The following is a 23,679-nucleotide window of genomic DNA, read 5'->3' on the forward strand; positions in this document are numbered from 1 at the left end:
GCCCCGCGTGCATTTTATTTTTAAAGAACAAGTAAGTGGTAGCAAACTCAGATTCACTTTGTGGCCAAGAGAGGACAAGATCAAGGTTGTGCTGCAGCATCTGAAGCCCAGGTTAGTGACCGTGTGTGTTACAGCTTGCTTCTAGGAGATGGACATTCAAGGTCACGTTCCAACATCTGAAGCCTAGGTTTGGTTTCTTGTCTGCTGCAGCCTGCTTCTTCCTTCCTGAGCAGTGCTGGGTTTCAGAGCTGGTAAACATTCAAGTCACCGCGGCTGGCAGGAGCCACCACAGATGGGCCCTTCAGATGCTCACTGGACCCCGGCCGCCCCGCACCTTTGCACCCTCCTTTCAGAGCCTCTCCTTCCTTAGTGCATTCATTTGGAAGGCACTGGGGATCTTGAGAAGAGAGCGTTACCAATGTGCAGCTTGCATATTTTCCACCTTGTCTGTGAGCCTGAACTAATGAGTGAGTCCAGAGTGACTCAGAGGAAATCAATACCCCCCCCCTCCAACCCTGGGTCCCTGAGGACCACCAGCAGCTAGAGGCAGAGCCTCCCCCCACCCCCTGCTTAACCCTTCCCTGGAACCTGGGCAAGGACGCCTGAGTGAAGACTCCCTGAAGTTCTCTTTCATAAGGCAGAAGCTCCTCTGGGCTTCCTCCTCCCAAAACTCCAGCTGAGACCACCTCCCCCCTTGCCCAGCCACTTCTCAGCGGGATCTGCTTTGAATCACTGGCATGACACATCCTCCGAGCGGGGCTTCTCTGTAACAAAAGGCAGAGCTTGACTCCAGGGCTCATTCCCATCTTGGAGTCACTCCATCCCTCCTTCCGCACTGGCGTTAGAGCTAGTCGATCAGAATGTGGGGAAGGTGTTGATGGCTCTGACCCCGCCCCCCAAGACCTCCTCACACACCCCATCATGTCATCCTGGGAGACAGAGGCCCCCGCACTAGGACCTGTGTTGAGAATTTGAAAGCACTTTCTTCTTGGGCTCTCACATAATTTTCTCAATTATGATCAAACAGACCCCACACATCTCCTTTCAGACCCCAGTAATCTCCGTTAAAAGCCGGGTCGTGACTGAGTGAGAGATGAACACACGTTGTCTGCTTCAGGACGCATGTTGTGTCTGGCTGGTCCCCATGACAATGCATCACGGGACTGCAGTACCTGTCCGCGCGAGTGATGCGGATGCGGGCTTTGCCAAGGCTGCCCAACAGCAGGAAGATACTGGGGCTCACAGAGAGACCAAGGGGGGTTCAGGAAGGAAAGAGACCTGAAGGCAAAGGATGCTGAGAGAAGACAGAGAAATGGACTCCACAGCTCACTCCTCCGCACACAGGCCGTGAGAACCTTCTTCAAAAAAGCAGCCTCACTGGTGCGATGCCGGAGGAACCACGACACAGGTTCAACGACTGCGACAAAAATCCACGTACAGAGTAACCTCAACACCATAGTTTATGCCACATGTTTCTTGTATCAGTCCAGATATAAATCACCCTGGGCAGAAATGGGGGGGGGGAATGGAATTTTGGTGTCATGTGATCAGGCTCATACCCCATTGGTCTAAATTGAGTCACATGACCAAAGCTAACTGCAAGGGAGACTGGGAAATGTAGTCCTCAATTGGATGACTATATTCCTCGCTAAAAGCTGGGGCTTTCCCTGACTCAAGGAAGGAGGGAATGTAGGGTTGAAAACAACTAGCAGTTTCCATCACACGTCATGTAGTATTCAAATAATTGTGTGTCATATGCTATATTTTATACGGATGCCCCAGGTGGGTGCACATGTACCTATATGCCCTGTTCCCTTGGCATCTGTGGGGATGTGGTTTCCAAAACTCCTTTTCCCTTTTCTTTGGTTTCTTTTCTTTTTTTCTTTTTTTTTTTTTTTTCCTGAGGTAGGGTCGCCCTCTGGCCTAGGCTGACGTGGAATTCACTATGTAGTCTCAGGCTGGCCTCAAACTCACAGCGATCCTCCTACCTCCTCTGCCTCCCATTGCTAGGATTAAAGGCGTATGTCACCATGCCCGGCCAGAATCTCCTCCTATACCACATTTTCAGATGCTTGTCTTTCTAGAAAAGGGCATAGTATTTGCATATAACCTACCCATATCCTCCTATACACTTTAATAATTTTGACAGCCACTACAGTGGCTTTATGCCTATAATCCCAGCACTCGGGAGGCTGAGTCAAGAGGATCACAAGTTCAAAGCTAACCTGTGCTACATAAATGAGACTGTCTCAAAAAATGAAAAGGACAAAAAACTTTCTAGATTAGTTATCATATAAAATTCAAATGTGGTATGAATCGTTCTTATGGTTTATGATTTATCTCTTTAATGGCAAGAGAAGTCCATACATACTAGGATTTCACCCTAAGTATATTTTCTGTGGTTGAGCTATGGGTGTGGAAACCATGCATGTAGAGGGCCAACTATTTTTCCTACCACAGATGATCAACGGATGATATTTGTGTGTGATTTCTCCCCGCCCCCCCCCCCAATAAATACTGTGCATCAGTCAGGTCCCATTTGGAAACACGATATTCTCAAAGAAGCGATTGAGGGGCTGGGGATAAAGAACTTGACCTGAAAACATGAGGACCTGAGTTCAGATCTCTAACACCCATGTAGATTGTTGGGCATGGTGATGTACACCTGTAATCTCAGGGCTGGGGAGGCAGGGACAGGTGGACCCTTAGAGTTTGCTGGCCAGGTAGTCTGGCTGAATCAGCCAGCTCTAAGCCCAGTAAGACACCCTATCCAGAGAATCATGTGGAGAGTGATAGAGGAAGACCCTCAATATTGACCTCTGGCCTCAGCAAGCAGGGGCACACACACACACACTACCTATGCATACAAATAAGAACAAAAGAAGCAACTGAGGAGAGCAAAAAATAAGTAATAAGCTATTTAGAAGATATGGCTGACCAGTGAGGTAGCTCGCTGGATAAAGTGCTCATTACTCAATCTGAGTTTGATCCCCAGACTCCTTGGACACAGCTAGACACTGGGCTGGAAATCTGCTAATCCCAGCATGCTGATGCTGATGGCAATATGGGAAGTGGAAAGAGGAGAATTTTCTGGTAGCTTATGATACATGCAGCAAACCCTGCCTCAAGTGTATAGACAGGCAAGGACTGACGTGAAAATTGTCCTCTGACACACACACACACATTGTGGCATGTGCAGGCTCACACTCACACAACACATAAATTTTATAAGAGATGTGGGCAGGATGCAGTGTCTCAAGTTCATGGGTGTTGGAGATGGCTACGGGTCTGTGTTTATCGAGGAAGGAGAGCTCCGTGTATTTTGGAGGTGGAAGGCCTGAAAGGAAATTCAAAGAATACTGGTCAGAAACCAGTCCTGGGGGGTGAGTTGAAGCCTGGAAGCACCTCTGGTGGTGAGAGTCAGGTGACAACAGGAGGTCCTTGGAGAAAACCGAGAGCTCCCTGGTTTCTCATGGCTCCCCCTTTCTGAGTGTGCAGCAACAGGTCAGCTCATGGGCTTGCAGCTGTCATTGGTCAGCAGGTCAACTGTGGCCAGCTGGACATGGGACAGGAAGAGGGGTGTAAAGTGAAAACTATGAACACCTCTGTGTCCATCTCTTATATGGGTACCGCTTTATATCTACCACCTAGATCTCATTCCTGTTCACTAAGTCTGAGCCAAGAGTCACTGGGAACCCTATGGAGAGGAGCATTCTGGGAAATGTAGTTCCCAGAACCATCAAGCCCATAAGAGGACAATCCAGTGCAATGGACTTATGACACCTCCATGCAGAAGCAGCAGCCAGGGCCTGCAAAGACAGGGGTGTGAGTGAACACAGCTGCCACAGTCAGAAGTCCGGGCGACGCTGCAGTGAGCGCATCACAGTAGTTAGAATTCACACCTTAACTTTATTTTTCATTTGCACTAGGAACTTCTGCTGGTGACTAACACCAGAAGAGCTCAACAGGGAGCCAGAACAAAAGGAAGCATGCTGAGAGCGGTGTGGAGTCCACTTCTCAGGAGAGAGCAGGTTCCAGGGGAGTGAGGAGACGGTTTTGGTGGCCAACGTTCAGTTCATGATCTGGATGCAAACCTCTGTCAGCAAGCATGTGACTCTCTCTCTCTGGAGGCCTTTGCAGGAGCCTTGACTGCTGCTGTCCAACCAGGCAAGATGGGAAACACTTTGATGTCAAGCTGCATCTGGTGATCACCTCCCACTCCATCTGGCTCTACCCACTCCCATTTGAACGCACTGGATTTCTGCAAAGTAGATAATACGGCATGGACTTTGGATCCAGGCTCATTCATTCACTTAGGAGCAAAATGTTGAAAGAAGTGGAAAAAAACATTATGAACAAAAGTTCCGAGGTGATAAAAAAAAAAATAAACCTGGAGTGCTTAGGAACTTTAAACAAGAAGACAAGAGGTTGGAGGGAAAGCACCAAGACAACACTAGTGTGCAGAGCTCAGGCCAAATCACACATGTCCTCGCAGGTCATGACCAGGGTGGATGAACCTGTATGTCCAATAATGGAGAAGATTTGGGCAAATTCTTTTAGAGTCAAATGATTGAACACAGAGCAGTCAAAATTTGAAATTGTGTGATTGAAAAATATTTAAGGATATGGGGAAACATTTGCAATGCATGAGAGCGACAGACCAGCTGCAAAGCATTATATGCAACTTGATCGTATTTATGTAAAACATACAACTTGTACAGTCATCGAAAAAATCCTAGAAGGATATATATCAAATTTTTACAGTGGCCATTATAGAATGGAATGACTACAGGCCCATTACATTTTTTCCCCTTTTCAGTCTTCCAAATTGGGAGACATACTTTTATAAGTAATATATTTATATATAGTATATATAAAGCTGTCTGTGGAGATCTGTGGGCATGTACATGTGTGTGTGCACACTCACTTTTATTTGTGCCATCTTTTGGTTACTGTAAAAGATACACACAAAAAAAAATGCACTTCTAAAGAAGTGGCTTATTGTTTTGGTTCAGCCCGTCATGGTGGGAAGAAGTTCATGGCGGAGAGGCTCAGTCACTATGGCAGCAGTCTCTGATGGAGTCTGTTCACATCATGACAGACCAGGAAACAGCAGCCAAGGTAAGAATCAGAATAGATACAACCTTCAAAAACCCACCCCTAGTAACTTACTTCCCGCCAGCCAGGACAGACCTCCCAAAATAGCGCCACCTGGTGGAGAACACGCATTCAGGCTAGCAGCCTATGGGGGACATTTTTAGATTTGAACTATAAAGCTCTCTAATCCAGATGGGAGAATTTGTTATTTCTTTTCTAATATCATCTGAGAGATAGAATCCAAGTTAAACCAGAACTTAAGACCTCTTGGGTGTGAGGGTGGGTAACTCAGCTGACGTGTGTGTGTGCGTGTGTGTGTGTGTGTGTGTGTGTGTGTGTGTGTGTGTGTGTGCCCTTGCAGTATCCCATGCACTTACTTGCAGCTGGAATCATTCCCTTGGGATGGCCCAAGTGTTCTGCTTGATCTCTCTGCTCCTTTTACTACTTCTGCCGCTTTCAGATTCTTGGGTCTCTGCTCCCCTTTGGGGACTGGATTTACAGGTGCGTGTGAGATCTGGAGATTCGAACTTGGGCAGTCTCAGGCCTCCTCAAGTCCTAAGGCTTACACAGGAAGCACACTTCATTGCTGAACCATCTCTCCAACCCTGGAAATTTGGGGTTTTCTTTTTTTGTAACATTATCTGCCTTATTAATTTTTAGTCTTTGAAAATGGGCACATTCATTTGCTTTCCCACAGGGATTCCTGGAAGCCAAATAGAACTATTACTATTATTTCCTGAATTTTTTTTGCACAAGTCTGGCTTTATGACAGAGTGTGGCCTGCTCACACTTAGTTTCTTCAGGGATGCAGGGCCTCCGGTGATGCTGGGTGCTGTTCCTGGGTGGAGCGCCAAGCTACTGCAAAGGAGTCTGGGAGTCCAGGGCGCCTTTGCCAAGCCTGACATTCTCTCCAGTGCTCACACATCACACATATGGTGTTGTTGAAAATTAGTCGATTTACTGGGCTGTGTAGACATCCGGACTTTTCACACCCATAAACCCCTTTTCCTGCTGGGAAGAGCCCAGCTGCATACGCACATAGGGCCATATGTTTTGTAAAATTTACATAAAGAAGGATTGAGCCCTTTCGCTCTTTGAATTCCAACTCTGTCTCCATTACACTTTCTCCCCTGCCAGCTGTGGCCTCAGAAATTTCTTTGGAATCCATAAAAAGGAAAGTTGACCTAGTAATATGTTTAGTTTGGGTTTAGTGGTATATTTTTCTGTGGTTCACAGTTATTCTGTGCACAGGTAAAGTTATGATCTGGGCATCTTTGAGATTTCGAACCTGATACCCATTTTCCAGGTGCCCCAGGTCATCTGGTCTGAGAAATATAGGGTCAGCCGAGGGAAGAGCTTGCGAGAAGAAAGGCTGGATTCTCCAGCATGAGTGATGTCTAAGAAAATAACTGATATAGGTGCAGCTCGAGTATGCAGCTTCTAAACGTGGGGCGAAAGGTCACATGGTAGGCCAGACATCTCATTCGTAAAACTGTTCTTTTAATGGATTTTGTGTGGTTTGTATGTACCAGCTTTTGAAAACTTGTCATAGTTGTATTTCGCGTGCTAAATATTCACTTTCATGTGCAATTTTGTACCCATAAGTTTGTTTCCTTTTCCTTAAAAGGGACCCCTAAGCAGTATAAACTTTAGGTCCCACAAACCCAGGATCTGCCCCTGGCTGTAGGGAGGGCACAGTGGTGCAGAAAGAGAAAACAGACATTCTTAGGTAGCATGCTGCCTAGCGTTCTATTTTTTTTTTTTTAATTTTTATTTATTTATTTGAGAGCGACAGACACAGAGAGAAAGGCAGATAGAGGGAGAGAGAGAAAATGGGTGCGCCAGGGCTTCCAGCCTCTGCAAACGAACTCCAGACGTGTGCACCCCCTTGTGCATCTGGCTAACGTGGGACCTGGGGAACCGAGCCTCGAACCAGGGTCCTTAGGCTTCACAGGCAAGTGCTTAACCGCTGAGCCATCTCTCCAGCCCCATAGCGTTCTATTTTGACAGCAGAATTAAAGGATAATCTATATCAGAAAAATGGCAAACCATGAACCTGTGGGCCAAATCTGGCTCCTGCTAGTTAATTTTATCAATAAGGTTTCATTGGAACATGGCTAGGATTGTTTGTTTTCATATTGTCTATGGCTATTGTCACCTACTACGAGGGCAGAGTTGAAAGATAACAGCCCAAAGTGTTGGGCATGCAAAGCTGACCACTGTTACAACGTAAGCTGACCACGAAATGGTGGCTTTCTCATGGAAAGCCCCTCCCCTCAAACAGGCCCTGATTATATTTCTCCTCTTCTACTCAAACACTTTCTTTCTTATTTTACTTATTCATTTATATGTGTGTGTGTGTGTGTGCGTGTGTGCGTGAGAGAGAGAGAGGGAGAGAGAGAATGGGCACACCAGGGCCTCCAGCCACTGCAAATGGACTCCAGATGCATGTACTACCTTGTGCATCTGGCTTTATGTGGGTACTGGAGAATTGAACCTGGGTCCTTTTGGCTTTGTAGGCCTTAACTGCTAAGCCATCTCTCTAGCCCCTCAAGCACTTTCTATGGCTCCCCATTAACCCACAGGCCTTTAGCCAGGCATCCAGACTCTACTGGCATCCGGCTCTATCTTTCTCACCAATATCTTCCCCTAATCTTCTTATCTCAGTCTCTTGGGATCACGATTATGTCTCAGACACCACTGAGCATATAGGAAGATAGGCTGGGAGCTGATGCCAAACCCTGAACCACCTGACTCTGAAACCTGTTTAGCTACTGTTTTAGACTGCCCAGTGGGCTGAAACTCAGTTATAGAACCCAAGCTGCAGTTAGCTGTCATATGTACCCAGATAAAGACTACATTTCCCAGGCCCCTTTGCACCTTTTTTTTATGACCATGTGATTAATTCTGATCAATGACATGGAAGGAGTAAATACAATTTTCTGGTTGTGCCGGCTTCTTCTTTTCCCCTTCCCTGAGTGGGCAACAGCTTATCTTGGCCAAGGTGAGTTGGAAGAAGTCATATGTAAGGGATGACTGAGAAATTAATTACAAAGATAGATCCAGGCCTCGCCCTCCTCCAAGGAGCCAACCCAACAGCCAGAAACAACTTGTATTTTACTTAAGCCCTGTTTATTTGGGCCATTGCTGTAGTGTCTGAGTCATTTTTCTTACTAGTAAATTAATTCTTACCATTTATTCTCATAGTGTTTTTGTTTGTTTGGTTGGTTGGTTAATTGGTTTTTTCGAGGTAGGGTCTCACTCTAGCTCAGGCTGACCTGGAATTCACTATGTAGTCTCAGACTAACCTTAAACTCATGGCAACCCTCCTACCTCTGCCTCCCGAGTGCAGGGATTAAGGGCATGGGTGTTTAAAAAATTATTTTTATTTATTTATTTGCAAGGAGAGAGAGAGAGAGAAGAAGGAGGAGGAGGAGGAGGAGAAGGGAGAATATGGGTGCCCTAGGGCCTCTAGCCACTGCAAATGAACTCCAGATGCATGTACCACTTTATGCATCTGGCTTTATGTGGATACTGGGGTCCAGGCCATTAGGCGTTGCAACTAAGTGCCTTAACCACTGAGGCTGGCCCTCTCATCAGTTTTATTTTATTTACTTATTTATTAAACAGAAAGAGGCAGAGAGAGAAAGAGAGAAAGAGAGAGAGAGCAGGAAAGAATGGGTGTATCAGAGCCTCTAGCCACTGCAAATGAACTCCAGATGTATGTGCCACCTTGTGCATCCAGCTTATACGGGTACAGGGGAATTGAACCTGGGTTCGTAGGCTTTGCAGGCAAGTGACTTAACCACTAAGCAATCTCTCCAGCCCTCAGCAGTTTTTACATATGGTTTGTTTTGTCTTTCTGAGGTAGATTTAGGGAAAGTCTGGTAGAATGGTTCCATGAGCTAGGAGGTCTTTGGGAGTTACTGGAAAGGCAAAGGAGTGGACACCCCACACTCTCCCAGTTGTGCCCACTTTCTGGGAGCAGCCCCAGCTCCATGCTCAGAGCCCAGCTTAGAGCACCTGCTTCTAGAACCACAGTTGTGTTTAGTCCTTGCTCTGGCCAACACTATCTTTCAGGCCAAATAAACAGGGTCAGTTATTTCCATTGTAACTTCACGCTTTGCAGGAAGGAAGTTGGAGTTTGGACAAGGGACAGCTTTTTCCCGAGGGGAACGAACGGGCTGTTTGGGCCCTTCTCTGAGTGGATTGGGTTGGCTCCGTCTCAGCTGGGATTAATGAGTGTCATACTTCAGAACTAATAGGCAGGGGATTTCCCTTGCTAACTCTTGGCTCCTTCTTCCAGTTCTGGGGCCCTCGTTCACCCCTGGGATCCGTGAAGTGAGGCAGAAAGTGGGGCTGGGTGGGAAGGCTGTGTCCTGCCACAGGATGCCTTGAAACCCAGGGGTTGCCCTGCCTAGCACGCATCCAGGGAATCATGAACATCATTGGTTTAAGCCTTATTGTCTCTCCTCCCCGTTCTCATTCTTGGGGAAGGAACAGCTGGCCCTATAAAAATAATTGGAGCTACAATTTATGTTGACTGAGTTTCAACTTCTAAATTTTGCACCGTATTTGGTGGACCAAGCCAAGTGCAGGATCGCCTCCATTCTGTGTTTTTCTTAGCAGACAGCGGGGCTGGAAATGTCTTGGAAAGAAACAGAACAGGAGTAACTCACCAGCATGTCAGGGTATGGGAAGTCTCACGTCCTGTCTTCCCAGGTACGTGAACTTGCCCTTCTTACTCAAGGCCCAGGGATGTGGAAAGCATCCCTGCTGTCACAGTTAAAGACTGAGATGTTTCCTGAGGTGATCAGTACACACTGTATACATGTGGTGAAATATCACACTGTACCCTATAAATATGCGCACTTGTTTCCTATTAGTTAAAACAACCTGGATTGATTTAGGCCCATAAGTTGGCGTATTGTTTTGGACTACGAAGTCTGTTGAGCGAACATATTTCACTCATGGTCTCAGAAGGAAACGAAATGCCACACTTAGATGGTTTAATATTTTTATTTACTTGCAAGCAATGGTGACCACTGATGGTTCATTCTGGGGACGCCACTGGAATATGTCCTGGTTTGTGTTCTATTAACAGTTACTCTTCTCATCACTGGGACCAGATCTGTGACAAAAAAACAACTCTATGGAGGAGATGGTTCTTTGTCTCACAGTGTGAGGGGACGGAGTTCGTCACAGCAGGGACAGCGTCGCCACAGAGAGTTCTGGGGGCATTGCTTGCTCATCGCCATGGACCAGGAAGCAGCGAGCACACAGGAAGCGAGCTGGTCTGTGAATGCCAAGGCCTGTCCCCAGGGACCTGCTTCTTCCACGTGGGCAGCACGTGCCAACGGCTCCGAACCAGTGCCAACAGCCAGCACCAAGCGTTCAAACACATGAGTCTCTGGGGGACATCTCACACGTAAAACAGCACGCTCCTTCCTAGTAATCACTGGGTCTCTGCCAAGAGCGCCTGTTCATTCCTCCTCCTCCTCCTCCTCTTCCTTCTTCTTCTCTTCCTTCTCCTCCTCTTTCTCTTCCTGTTCCTTCTCTTCCCTCCTCCTGCTTCTCTCTCTCTCGTTGGGGTTTAAGCCTAAAGACTCATGTTCGACTCCCCAGGTCCCACAGAAGCCAATAGCACAAAGTGATGCAAGCATGCATGGTCACACAGGTGCACGAGGAAGCACGCACTTCTGGAGTCCACCTGCAGTGGCTAGAGTCCCTGGCACACCAATTCTCCCTCTCTCCCCCTCACTCTCTCTCTTGCATTAAAAAAGGCCAGTCTGTTGAGCTTGCCTCAAAAAAACAAACAAACACAAAGGCATCTGCCACCATGCCCGTCCCCTATTTCTCCCTTTCTCTTTCTTTCAGACAAGGTCTCCCTATGTAGCCCAGGCTGACCTTGACTGGAGGTTTTCCTGCCTCAGCCTCCCAAGTGCTGGGATTCCAGGCATGAGCAATCACACCCAGCACCATTCATTGGCATCTTTTGAGTGTCTTCTGCTCGTGTGCTCCTGAGCTTCTCTGTTACCTATCCCCAGCCTTGGCGCAGCTCAGGCCAACTTCGTTTGGACCAGTGAGTCTCTGCCAGCTACCCCAGAAGAGCATCTTTCACTCGTTTAGACATGTGTGTTCTCATGGAAGGGCCACTGGGAGGTTTGGCCAACTTCACGAAGTGGAGGAAGCCTAGGTCAGTGCCTTCGAGAACCCACACCTGTGTGCTGCAGACCTGCCCAGCCCTGCTCACGGCAGCAATAGGCGGGAACCAATCCAAAGGCCCATCCCACGTAGAGTGGGCTGTGAACTGTGGAATATCCACGCAGCAGGATCCTGGTCAACAGGGAGAACCAATGAACTAAAGCTACACACTTCCCACCGGGGACCCGTTGAAGACAGCGTTGAGCCAAAATTCAACTCATAGAGTATGTTTGCTTAATTGTGAAGCGCAGTGAATCAAATGAAGACAATATATTGTCTGCAAGCTTGGAGAGCTGGGATAAAAATAAGGAAGGAAGTCAGAAAAATGATGACCATGAACCTCAGGGTAGAGGACAAAGGTGTAGTGTTCAGTGGGGGAAACATGTCTACCATGCCAAAGGCCCTGGGTTCCATCCAAGCACCAAAAACAATCAATAAACATCAGAAAATTAGTAATCAGCAAATATAAGAACAAACCAAATCAAGACAGAAGTCCCCTCTGGGACAATGGATACATTGGGGAAGGGGCTCAGGGACGCTTCTGAGACCCGTTGTGTTATAACTCTTTCAATTGTTCATCTATATTTGGTTTGCTTTGTATAAGAGAGGGTATACCTCCAAGTCAGGTTCAAACAAGAGTCCTGATGTGCAGAGGTGGGACAGCTGATGGGTGACCGATCCTGATCCAGAAATGTAGGGGTGTGAACCAGCTACTCAGGGCAAAGAATCTATAAGCAAATGACTTATGTATTTATTCTTCTTAAAATATATTACTTATTTATTGGAGAAAGAGAGACAGAGAGAGAGAGAGAGAGAGAATGAGCACACCAGGGCCTCCAGTCACTGCAAACAAATTCCAGATGCCTGCACCACCTTGTGCATCTGTCTTACGTGGACACTGGGGAATCGAACCTGGGTCCTTAGGCTTGGCACCTTAGCCACTGAGTTCTCTCTCCAGCTTTATGTAATTATTAAATTTTTATTTATTTATTTGCAGGCAGAAAGAGAGATAGGGGTGGTTGGGGGGGGGGAGCCAGGGCCTCCAGACACTGCAAACAAACTCCAGATGCACGTGCCACTCTGTGCATCTGGCTCTATGTGGGCACTAAGGTTCCAAGCCCAGGTCGTTAGGCTTTGCAAGCAAGCCTTCCAAACCACTGAGCCATCTCCCCAGCCTTATTTATTTTTTCATACCACAACTATTTATTGAGTAACTACAGTGTGTTGGGCACTGTCCAAGGTGCTGGAAGGCAAGTGGTCCTAAAGGAAACAGACTCGGATCTGTGCCCTTGCATTCTGTGTGGGATGAAGGCCAGGCACACTTTATAAGTGTAGTGACTGAGGTCTTCACAAAGGATACCTCGGGCTGGAGAGATGGCTTAGCGGGTAAGCGCTTGCCTGCTCCCCTGTTGTAACAATGCTGGCTGGCCTGGTGTGAGTCCATGGATGGAATGGTCTTGTCATGTCTCCATACCAGAGTTCCACAGTGTTCCTCCCTACCTCCCAGTGCTTGCACTCTGCCACTCTCATCTTCCAGAATGTTCCCTGAACTGGGACAGGATGGTGACTGTCCCATTTAGAAATGAGCAATCATAGGTCACTTATTTTCAACACTTGACCAGTTATGATTCTCTACATGACTTCCTCCCATTGCCAAATTTTTTTAAAAAAGCTTTTTTTGGACTGGAGAGATGGGTCAGCATAAGGTACTTGCCTGCAGAGCCTAAGGACCTGAGTTCAGTTCCCCAGTACCTACATAAAGCTAGATGCACAAAGTGGTGGATGCATCTGAGGTCCGTTTGCAGCTGCTGGAGGCCCTGGTTCACCCATTCTCTCTCTGTCTCTCTTCTTTAAAAAAAAAAATTATATTTATTTATTTGGCAGAGAGAGAGAACAGATGAACCCGGGCACCCAGGCACTGCAGACGAACTCCAGACACATGTGCCACCTTGTACATCTGGCTTACATGGGTCCTGGGGAATCAAACCTGGATCCTTTGGCTTTGCAGGCAAGCACCTTAACTGCAAAGCCATCTCTCCAGCCCTCTCTGTCTCTCTTCTATGTCTCTGCTAGAAAATAAATAGGTAATTTAATATATATATTTTTTGACAATTTCTATACTTACAGACAACAAACCATGGTATTTCCCTCCCCTCCCCCGCTCCCCCCTTCATAACTCTGCTCTCCATCATATCCCCTCACTCTCTCTCCATTAGTCTCTCTTTTAATGTGATATCATCTTTTTCTTCTATTATGAGGGTCTTCTGTGGGTATTGCTAGGTGCAGCAAGGTCTTGGATATCAAGGCCAAATTATGTCCAGACAGTTGTATGTAAGGAGCGGTACCCTTCCTTTGGCTCTTCCATTCTTTCCGCCACCTCTTCCACAATGGACCCTGAGCCTTGGAGGGTGTGAGATGTTTCAGTGCTGGACACTCCTCTGTCACTTCTTCTCAGCACTATGTTGTCTTTTGGGTCATCCCAGTGGTCAGTGCCATCTGAAAAGAGAAGCTTCTCTAGCCATAAGTGAGAGTAGCTTTAATATATGAGTATGAACATTAAGTGTAGTGCTTTCAAGACAAATTGGTGAAAGTAATATATGCATTTATCCAGACAAGAGCAGGCTTTATACCCCTAAGGCTCATGACCTCCCCTGCCATAGGCTTTTATTAGGTTTTCAGTACCAGACACATATTCCCTCCCATGGAGTGGGCCTTCAGTCCAACTAGAGAGCACTTGGTTTCCCCCAGAGCAGACATGCCACTATTGCATTCATTCAGTCATTTGACCTGTCTGGCCAAACTTGAGGTTTCCAGTGTCCACTGTTTTCACTGCTGATGACTTCTGTCTCCCATAAGACTGCATACAGTGCAGCTATTTCCAGCTTTCAGTTGGCTGGGCTACAGGGAGGTTTGTTTTGTTTTGTTTTTTTTTTTAGCTCAGTACCAGCTTAATTTCTCAGTGACTTTGCCACTCAGGCATGAGAAGTCTTCAGCAATAGGGTCTTATCATCTCTTTCCCATGGGAAACCAAGGGCCTTGGCAATAGCCTATAATGTTTTGGAGGCAGCAGGGACCTCCCTAGATGGACATCTAGGCTGGTTCCATTTCCTAGCTATTGTGAATAGAGCAGCAATAAACATGGTGGTGCAAGTATCTCTAAGATAGTAAGAAGAGTCATTAGGATATATGCCTAGGAGTGCTATAGCTGGATCATATGGCAAATCCATTTTTAGCTGTCTCAAGAACCTCTACACTCATTTCCACAATGGCTGTACCAGATTACATTCCCACCAACAGTGCAGAAGGGTTCCCCTTTTACCACAACCTCTCCAACATTTATTGCCATTTGTTTTCTTGATGGTAGCCATTCTGATGGGAGAGAGATAGAATCTCAAAGTAGTTTTAATTTGCATTTCCCTGATGGCTAAGGATGTAGAACACTTTTTTAGATGTTTATATGTCATCTATATCTCTTCTGATGAGAACTCTGTTTAGTTCCATAGCCCATTTTTTGATTGGGTTGTTTGATTTCTTATTGTTCTGTGTTTTGAGTTCTTTGTATATTCTGGGTATTAATCCTGTCAGATAAGTAGCTGGCAAAGATTTTCTCCCATTCTGTAGGTTGTCTCTTTGCTCTATTCACAGTATCCTTTGCTGGATAAAAGCTTTGCAATTTCATGAGATCCCAGTAGTTGATTAGTGGTTTTATTTTCTGACTGGTGTGTACACTGAACCGATCTGTAGACATAAAGATAAATATTTAGGAAGCTGTTTGACAACACATCCATTTAGCAACAGGGAACTAGTTAAAGTTCTCCCCTAAGCCTACATTCTCCTCAGCGATGGGCTTTTGACACCTGACTTCACAGGTGATCAACAGCTCTATGACTAGATCTGAAGCCTGCTCCACAGGAGGGAGTCCTTACATCTGCATAGTTTTATTACCACTTTGTATAACTTCTAAGTCCCCGAGACATTGACTTTGATTGAGGTTCAAGTGCACATTGGTGACCAGTCCGTTCATGAATCCAGCATATCCTCACCATCCCTGGCACACGTAACCTCTGTGGGCTCTGAACGCACATGTCTGGTTACTTGCCTTGTAACTGGCTGCAATGTCCAAGGAAGAGCCCCATCACAGCCATTTTGAATTAATTTTGTAAGAGAAAAGCATCATGCACTCCACATATTGTCCACATCACTACACAACTCCTTTTGACACATGTCAGGGTTAACAGAATGGTGCTTGTGTGTTTCCTACACAATTTCTCCACATGCCTGTGATGTTTATTGGTGTGACTTTACAGGTGTGGAGTGGTCTCTACTCCCACACGGGCCAGGCACACCCGGCTTCCTGCTGTGACTCCTGGTGATGAAACGGAGTACAGTGAATATAGAACCAGCTGACGCTCAGGACCTGGAAGGCGCTCAAGCCCCCAGCGAGTCAAAACGCTCGGTTTCCCTCCGGGGTGGGGTGGAAAACGATGAAGAACTTTCAGGACACAGAGTGGAGCAGTTTTTTTCTCTTTGCTGTGACAAAATCCATGACCACCTCCCAAAAATCATTTAAAGAAGAAAGTAGTCATGTGGGCTCACAGTTTGAGGCTACAGTCCATCATGATGGGAACGTCACAGAGCAGGAGCTGGTCACCTTGCCTCTGCCGGGAGACAGATGGGGGAGACAGATGGGGAGGAATGCAGGTGTTCACTTCCTTTCCCCAGGATCCCAGCCCACAGAATGGCACTGCCCACAATTAAGGTGGATCATCCCCCCTTAACTAAATCTAGAATCTAGAAACTCCCTCATAGACAGATCCAGATGTTGGTTTCCATGGGGATTCTCAGTCCCACCAAGTGGACAGTCAAGGCTAACTAACCATTACACTGAAGCACTCACATCTCACATACAAGATCTCATGTGCTTCCAGAAAGCACCATGGAGCCCATTTTACACATGGAGGAAGCTGGGTCTCACAGAAGTGACTCACGGAGGAGCATTTGGCATTGGAACCAAAGTCTATTGCCTTTTTCTTTTCTCTTCTTTTCTTTCTTTCCTTCCTTCTTTCTTTCCTTCTTTCTTTCTTTCTTTCTTTCTTTCTTTCTTTCTTTCTTTCTTTTTTTAGGTAGGATTTCACTCTAGCCCAGGCTGTTCTGGAATTCACTACATAGTCTCAGGTTGGCCTCAAACTCATGACAATCCTCCTACCTCCATTTTTTGAGTACTGGGATTAAAGGTGTACATCACCATGCCCAGCTTTTAAACTTTTTATTTCTTATTTTTAAAAATATTTTATTTCTTCATTTATTTGAGAAAGAGAGAAAGAGAGAGGGGGCATGCCAGGGCCTCTAGCCACTGCAAACAAACTCCAGACACATGCACCCCCTCTGCATCTGGATTAAATGGGTCCTGGGGAACTGAACTGGGGTCCTTAGGCTTTGCAGGCAAACGCCTTGACCACTAAGCCATTTCCCCAGCCCATTATTTTTATTTATTTAAGAGAGAGACAGGGAGAGAGGCAGAAGGAGGGAGATGGGCACTCCAGGATCTCCAGCCACTGCAAATGAACTCCAGATGCATGTGCCACCTTGTGCATCTGGCTTATATGGGTCCTGGGGAATGGAACCGAGGTCCTTTGGCTTTGCAGGCAAGCGCTATAACTGCTAAAATATCTCTCTAGACCCCCATTGCCTTTTGCATGCACAGCTTATGAGTGGGTGACCCCTGAGAAATGTCCATGGGGCTAGGAAATGCTGAGCCAGCAACAGGGAGAGACATGGGAGCTGTGCCCTCTTCCTCACCCTGCCCCCTGCTCAGAACTGTCCCCAGGGGGGGCCTGGGAATAGGGTCACAGAAATCAAATATACAAAGCATGGTTTTATCTAACTTGCCTTCTCCTGCCTGGACAGCTGGGTCCCATCAGAGCGGCGGGGTTAGAGCCCAACAGGGCAGGCCACAGCGGAGTGTCTCCCCACTGGCCTTTGGAAAATCAGGGAGCTGGAGGGCTGGGGCATGGGAGGAGGGGTGCAGAAAAAGAAGAGGGTTGCTGAGGTTAGCAACCTGCCCCAGACACCTTTTCCCCCCCGTAAAAACCAGAGATGGATGTGAACACCTTCTAGACACGTGTGATTTCCTGGAACCCACAAATGAAAGTCACAACAGACAATGGGCCGCCTCCCGTGTACCAGCCTCTGTGCTGGATGCAGGCTCCAAGGGCATCTGCACTGGCATCTCCACGAGAAGGCTGCCGCCCTGGCTGTAACAGAAGAGACCAAGATGAGAGGCAGGGGAGACGACTCAGTCAGTAAAGCGTGTACCTCACAAGCATTTGATCCTGGGAACCCACATGAAACGCTGGGTGTGGTGGTACACACTTGTAATCCCAGCGCAGGGGAGGCGAAGACAGGTGGGTCCCTGGGGCTCACGGGCCAACCAAGCCCAACCAGCGAGCTCCAGGTGAGTGAGAGCACCTGTCTCCAAAAAGGTGAGTGGTGGTCCTGAGGATGACACTGGAGATTGTCCTCTGGTCTCCACAGGCATGTGCACACATGTATAAACATGAACACACAGAGCCATGTGCATGCACAGAAAAAAATTTCGTTCATATTCGACATTGTGGGAATGATTAAAGTTTAAATTTTTGAGAAAAAAAATTCTTTGGAGCTACGGAGATGGCTCAGTGGTTGAAGGTCCTTGCTTGCAAGCATACTGACCTGAGTTCAATTCCCCAGCACCCACATGAAGCTGGACATAGAGTGGCACACATGTTTGTTATCCCTACAGCAATTAGAGGTAGAGCAAGAAAAATCCGGAAGCTTGTAGAACTAGCCAGTGGCAAAATGACGAGAGATCCTGTCTCAAAGAACTGTAAACTTTTTTGGGGGGGAGTGACATGCTCGCATTGTCCTGATTCCCACATGCGCACTTTGGCATGCACATGCCCCCCCCCCCCCACATACACGGACATAAAACATTTATAAAAAGATTTCTTAACTTGTTAAACATCATCTGTCGGAAAGCAAAGACACAGAATGATTTAACCCTAAAGATATTTCCATTAAAATTAGTACAAATACGATAAGATTTGCTGTCATTCAAAATTATCTCCCTTTTGCTTTTTTGTTGTCGTTTGCTTTGAGGCAGGTCTCGCTCTGGAGCCCAGGCTGGCCTCAAACTCACAGCGATCCTCCAGCCTCAGCCTCCTGAGTGTTAGGATCATAGGTGTGAGCTCGCACACTCAGCTCAAAGTTACTTTTAAAACTATTATTGTTCTGTGGGGCTGGGCATTGAACCACATACCAGGTGACCGCTCTAGCACGGACCTACTCCTTGAAATCTACTTTCAAAGCCCTACCTTTTGAAATGTAAATTAAAACTGACCCATTGAAAACAAAAGCAGTACACGCTTATTGGGTGTCTTGCTACGTGCTGACCTGTGTTGTACACTGGGCTGTGTTCTGGTCAAGTGACCAAATCTATTCCCCTGAAGACTTTCCAGAACTCCATCTCTCCCTCGCAGCTGGCAGTCTTTTCATCAAGCCTCACTGGTAAGCCCCTTGGAGGACACCCTGTGGTGATGTGCCCATCTCATGGCGCAATACCAGAGCTCATGAATCACTTGAGAGGAGACAGAGAGCCAAAGAGAGCTTATTTTCTTTCTTTCTTTCCCTTTCTTTCTTTCTTTCTTTCCTTCTTTCTTTCTTTCCTTCTTTCTTTCTTTCTTTCTTTCTTTCTTTCTTTCTTTCTTTCCTTCTTTCTTTCTATTCCAAGGTAGGGTCTCACTCTAGCTCAGGGTGACCTGGAACTCACTATGTAGTCTCAGGGTGGCCTCAAACTCATGGTGATCCTCCTACCTCTGCTTCCCAAATGCTGGGATTAAAGGTGAGTGCCACCACGCCCAGCTCTGTTTTCTTTTCTTAAAATATACATAGGTTCAATGTATAAATAGATTTTTTTTTTAAAGACAGGGTCTCATAGCCCAGTGTCCTTGAACTCAATCTGTAGGCAAGCATGACCTTCACCTCCTCATGTGCTTGGGCTACAGGTGTGTACCACAATGCCTGGCTTAATGCACGTGCTTAACAAAAGGAGAAACGAACACACTAGGGGGAAAGATCCTAAAGAAATAGGGACAATTTCCTTCTGTTACTCCCCAAAGTAACACTGTGAACAAATTGTTATTTGATCTGAGAATTCTTATCGACATCTATGTCTATGTGAGATGTGGTTTGGGAAATTTTTCTGTTATGCTTATTCTACACAGAAGAAGGTTTAGCACACCTACAGTTTCGAAAAATATTTTATTTATATTCAAGGAGAAAGAGAGAGAGAGAGAGAGAGAGTGTGTGTGTGTGTGAGAGAGAGAGAGAGAGAGAGAGAGAGAGAGAGAGAGAGAGAGAGAGTATATGGACATGCCAAGGCCTCTAGCCACTACAAACGAACTCCACATGCCTGTACCACTTTGCGAATCTGGCTTTATGTGGGTACTGGGGAATCGAACCTGGGTCCTTAGGCTTTGCAGGCAAGCACCTTAACCACAGAGCCATCTCTCCAGTCCCACACCTACAGTTTTAAATGCTTTCTCCTTTTAGCTCTGCGTGCTGGGCTGATTTTCTCTTTTTCTCTGGGTCATTCATAGCCTCTCTACCTACCTCCTCCTTGCTCGGTGCACGGGGGGGGGGGGCACCATCAGGTTCCTCTCTCCCCCGGCTTCTGGCAAGAGTTGGATAACAGGGTGCTTTAACACCCTCAACCCTTAAGCCTAGATTGGTAGCACTTGTTCATGCCACTCCCTGGTCCTCTAGTATTGCCATGGCTCTCCTTAGACTTCTTAAGCCAAACCCAGCAAATAGTGCCTTCCTTTAAATATTCAAGTGCCTCTGCTTAAACGTGCCACACTTCCTTGTACTGCAATCCGAGCATCTTCCCAGGCAGCGACTCCAGGTTGACCCTGCTTCTTTAAATGGCCACACTGTCCACCCTCTGGATGTCGCACAGTTCATCAGGCTCTGGTCTATTAATGACAATGTATGTTTTTTTTTCACAGCTTTTTTAAAACTAGTAACAGCCTTTATCCATCTTTCTCTCTCTCTCAAATAAATAAAAAATATTTTATTAAAAACGATGGGGGAGCTGGGCGTGGTGGCACACGCCTTTAATCCCAGTACTCGGGAGGCAGAAGTAAGAGGATTGCCATGAGTTTGAGGCCACTCTGAGACTACATAGTGAGTTCTAGGTCAGCCTGGACTAGTGAGACCCTACCTCGAAAAACCAAAATAAATAAATTAATTAATTAAAAAGATGAGGGAGCTGGGCGTAGTGACACACACCTTTAATCCCAGCACTGGGGAAGCAGAGGTAGGAGGATTGCCATGAGTTCGAGGCCACCCTGAGACTCCATAGTGAATTCCAGGTCAGCCTGAGCTAGAGTGAAATCCTGACTCAGGGAGGGGGAAGATGGGTGAAAAGAGAGTATGGGGGATCCAGGCACCATAAGGGAACCCCAGCTGTGCTGGCTCTCATCTCGGGGCGCACTTCCTCACTCAGTGCAGACAGCAACAGCGCTGAGCCTGGGAGAGCGGTTGGAGGCACAGAGATAAAGGCCGACCTGCAGCGTAGACATCACTCAGCGCGGGACACTCTCTGGACGCGTCAACATCCCGGGGCCCTGGAGGGGATGAGATAGTTTGGGAGGCCGAGGCTGGAGTCAAGTAGAGATTGGGTGAAGATGGGAAAAAAAAACTGGGGCCAAGAAAAGCCATCCCTCATGGTCCTGACAACCATGGGAACAGATACCGGGAGTCACTGAATGGGACTAAGGGTGGAAGACAAGGACTGCTGTGAGGACGGACAGGCAGCAGGAGCACCCTTCTTCTGGGTGATAGGGAAGCCTCCATCACTGCACAAGGTGCTGTGCCTTCCATCAACTCATCAGTAACTTGATCTAGTGACCTTAGCTGTGACCACAGCAGGCTGCTTTCTCGCCAAGCAGGTCACTCTCCCCATCTGAAACACTGGGGAAGTAGTCATTGTCCCACAGTGCTTTGCATTCCTGAGCAGCTTGATGGGTCCAGGCAAAAGCAAGATCAGCTTAATATGGAAAGACGGAAGGATTTCTCAAAGACAGGGTAGAACCTGAAAAAAAAGATGCCGATCAGCAGCGTGTTGTTGAGAGAGTGGTTCAACTCACACAGACCTGGACTCAAAGCCTGGATCCCAGGCTGGATCAAGGTACTTGTCTGCAAAGCCAAAGGATCTGGGTTTCACTCCCCAGGACCCACATAGGCCCGAGGAACAAACTGGAACATGCATATGGAGTTCATTAGCAGTGGCTGGAGGCCCTTGCGTGCCCATTCTCTCTCTCTCCATCTCTCTCTCAAATAAATAAAAAATATATATTTTAAAGCTGGATTCTTCTCTTACTACCTCTTACTCTCTTTAAGCCTCAGTGTTCTTCCTCCATCGTGATAGGAATATAAAGATAGCGACCACCTTATAGTGTCACAAGAATGAAATGAGATTGTAACCTCTCAGCTCAGCACTCACCCACCATCAATTCTCAGTAAACACTGGGTGTTGTGTCTCCACCGTGAGCATGTGTGACCAGCGTCACTGTAGTTTTCAAAGATGCTGTCTCTTGGTGGCCATGCCTTTCTGCAATGTCACCATGCCACTTCTCCATCAAGAGCTAAAGTCTAACTCCTTCCCTGGAACCTGGACTGACTTAGTGGCGCATGTGTCCCCAGTGCAATGTCTCGGAAATGACATAGTGTGACTTCCAACATGGGTTCAGTAAAAACCATGGTGCTCGTGATGTGTCTTCTCCACATGCTCCTTCTCAGGGCCCACCCTCTTGGACCCAGCTGCATTCTGGGAGAAGCGCCGTGGGTGTGTGTTGATGATCCATTTGGTTGACAGTCCCAGCTGAGCCTTGCAGGGCAGGGACCCCAGCCCAGACATCACAGCATATGTTCAGGATGCTTCCGGGTTATTCAAGTCATCACTGTCCACATGCCCAAATATCCCAGGCAGAGTCAGGCTGTCCCCTGCAGAAAAGTTTGGACCTGGAATTCCCCCCAAGGCCCAGGTGTTGAAGGCCTGGGAACCTACCTGTGGGTCTAGTAGGTGGAGCTGGACCCCTTTAGGAGGTAGCACCTGTTGGAAGGAACTTAGGTCGTTGTGGGTGTGTCCTTGCGGGGATATCAGAACTCTTCCAGTAGAGCTCACTTTGCTTGCTGGCACTGTGAAGTGAACAAGTTCCATCTGGCCATGAGGGACTGTGTCACCCCAGGCCCAAAGCAACAAGGGCAGACAACCTCCAGAACTGTGAGCCAAAAGAAGCCATTTCTCCTACCAAACCACCTCTGGTATTTTGTCACAATGATGGCAAGCTGCCAACACATCTGACCGAGCCTTGACTTCCTTCCTGGTGAGCTAAATCGAAGGACTGGGCACCCCCACGTTCACTAGGGGATGGTTTGTTGCAGGACAACAGATAACTGCGGGGTGAACCGATGAGGTTCGTTCCCTTCTGCACAGTTCCTCCAGCATCTCTCAGCGCTGGGTTGGCTTGTCAAATTGCAGAGGCGTAAATAGCCCCGATACTTACCCTGACTCTGATAGCGTGCTGAGGGGAGAAGAGCTTGCGGCTCGACTGGTCACAATGCTGGGGGTCCTGCCAAGGGACACAGCATGGCAGAGTGCTGTCCCCTCCACCTCTCCTCTTCCTCCTGTCCTCAGCATGCCAGAACAGAGTCCGTGTGATGTCCAGTGTAGTCGTGACAGCGACAGCAAATCATCACAAGCAGTACAAACACAAAGCCATGCGGGCAACACTGCCTCAGAACAGATCCCAAGGAGAGCGTGACAGTACTTTGGATTTTTTTTAAATTATTTATTTGCAAGGAGAGAGAGAGAATGGATGCACCAGGGCCTTGAGCTGCTACAAACTCCAGGGACATGCACCACGTTGTGCATCTGGCTTTACGTGGGTACTGGGGAATCACACCTGGGTTGTTCGGCTTTGCAGGCCGGCGCCTCAACTGCTGAGCCATCTCTCTAGCCCAGTACTTCGGATTTATGTTGTTGCTTTGAGACAGGGTCTAGCTCTATAGCTGAGCCTGATCTCAAACTCATGATTCCTTTGCCTCAGTTTCCCAAGGTTGGGGATTACAGTCCTAGATCACCATGCCTAATTTATAGTTTGAATATGTGTCCCTCAAAGGTCCACGTGGTAAAGGCTTGGTAGAGCCTAGGGGGAAGCCTTCAGGTCACAGGGACATGCCCTTGAAGAAGATTCTGGGATGTCAACTCCTTCCTTCCATCCTCTTTTGCTTGCCTGCTGTGAGGTGAGCCACGACCCACACTCCCATCATGGTGAA

This window comes from Jaculus jaculus, chromosome 13 (genome assembly GCF_020740685.1).
Source record: "Jaculus jaculus isolate mJacJac1 chromosome 13, mJacJac1.mat.Y.cur, whole genome shotgun sequence".
NCBI classification, from domain to species: Eukaryota; Metazoa; Chordata; class Mammalia; order Rodentia; family Dipodidae; genus Jaculus; species Jaculus jaculus.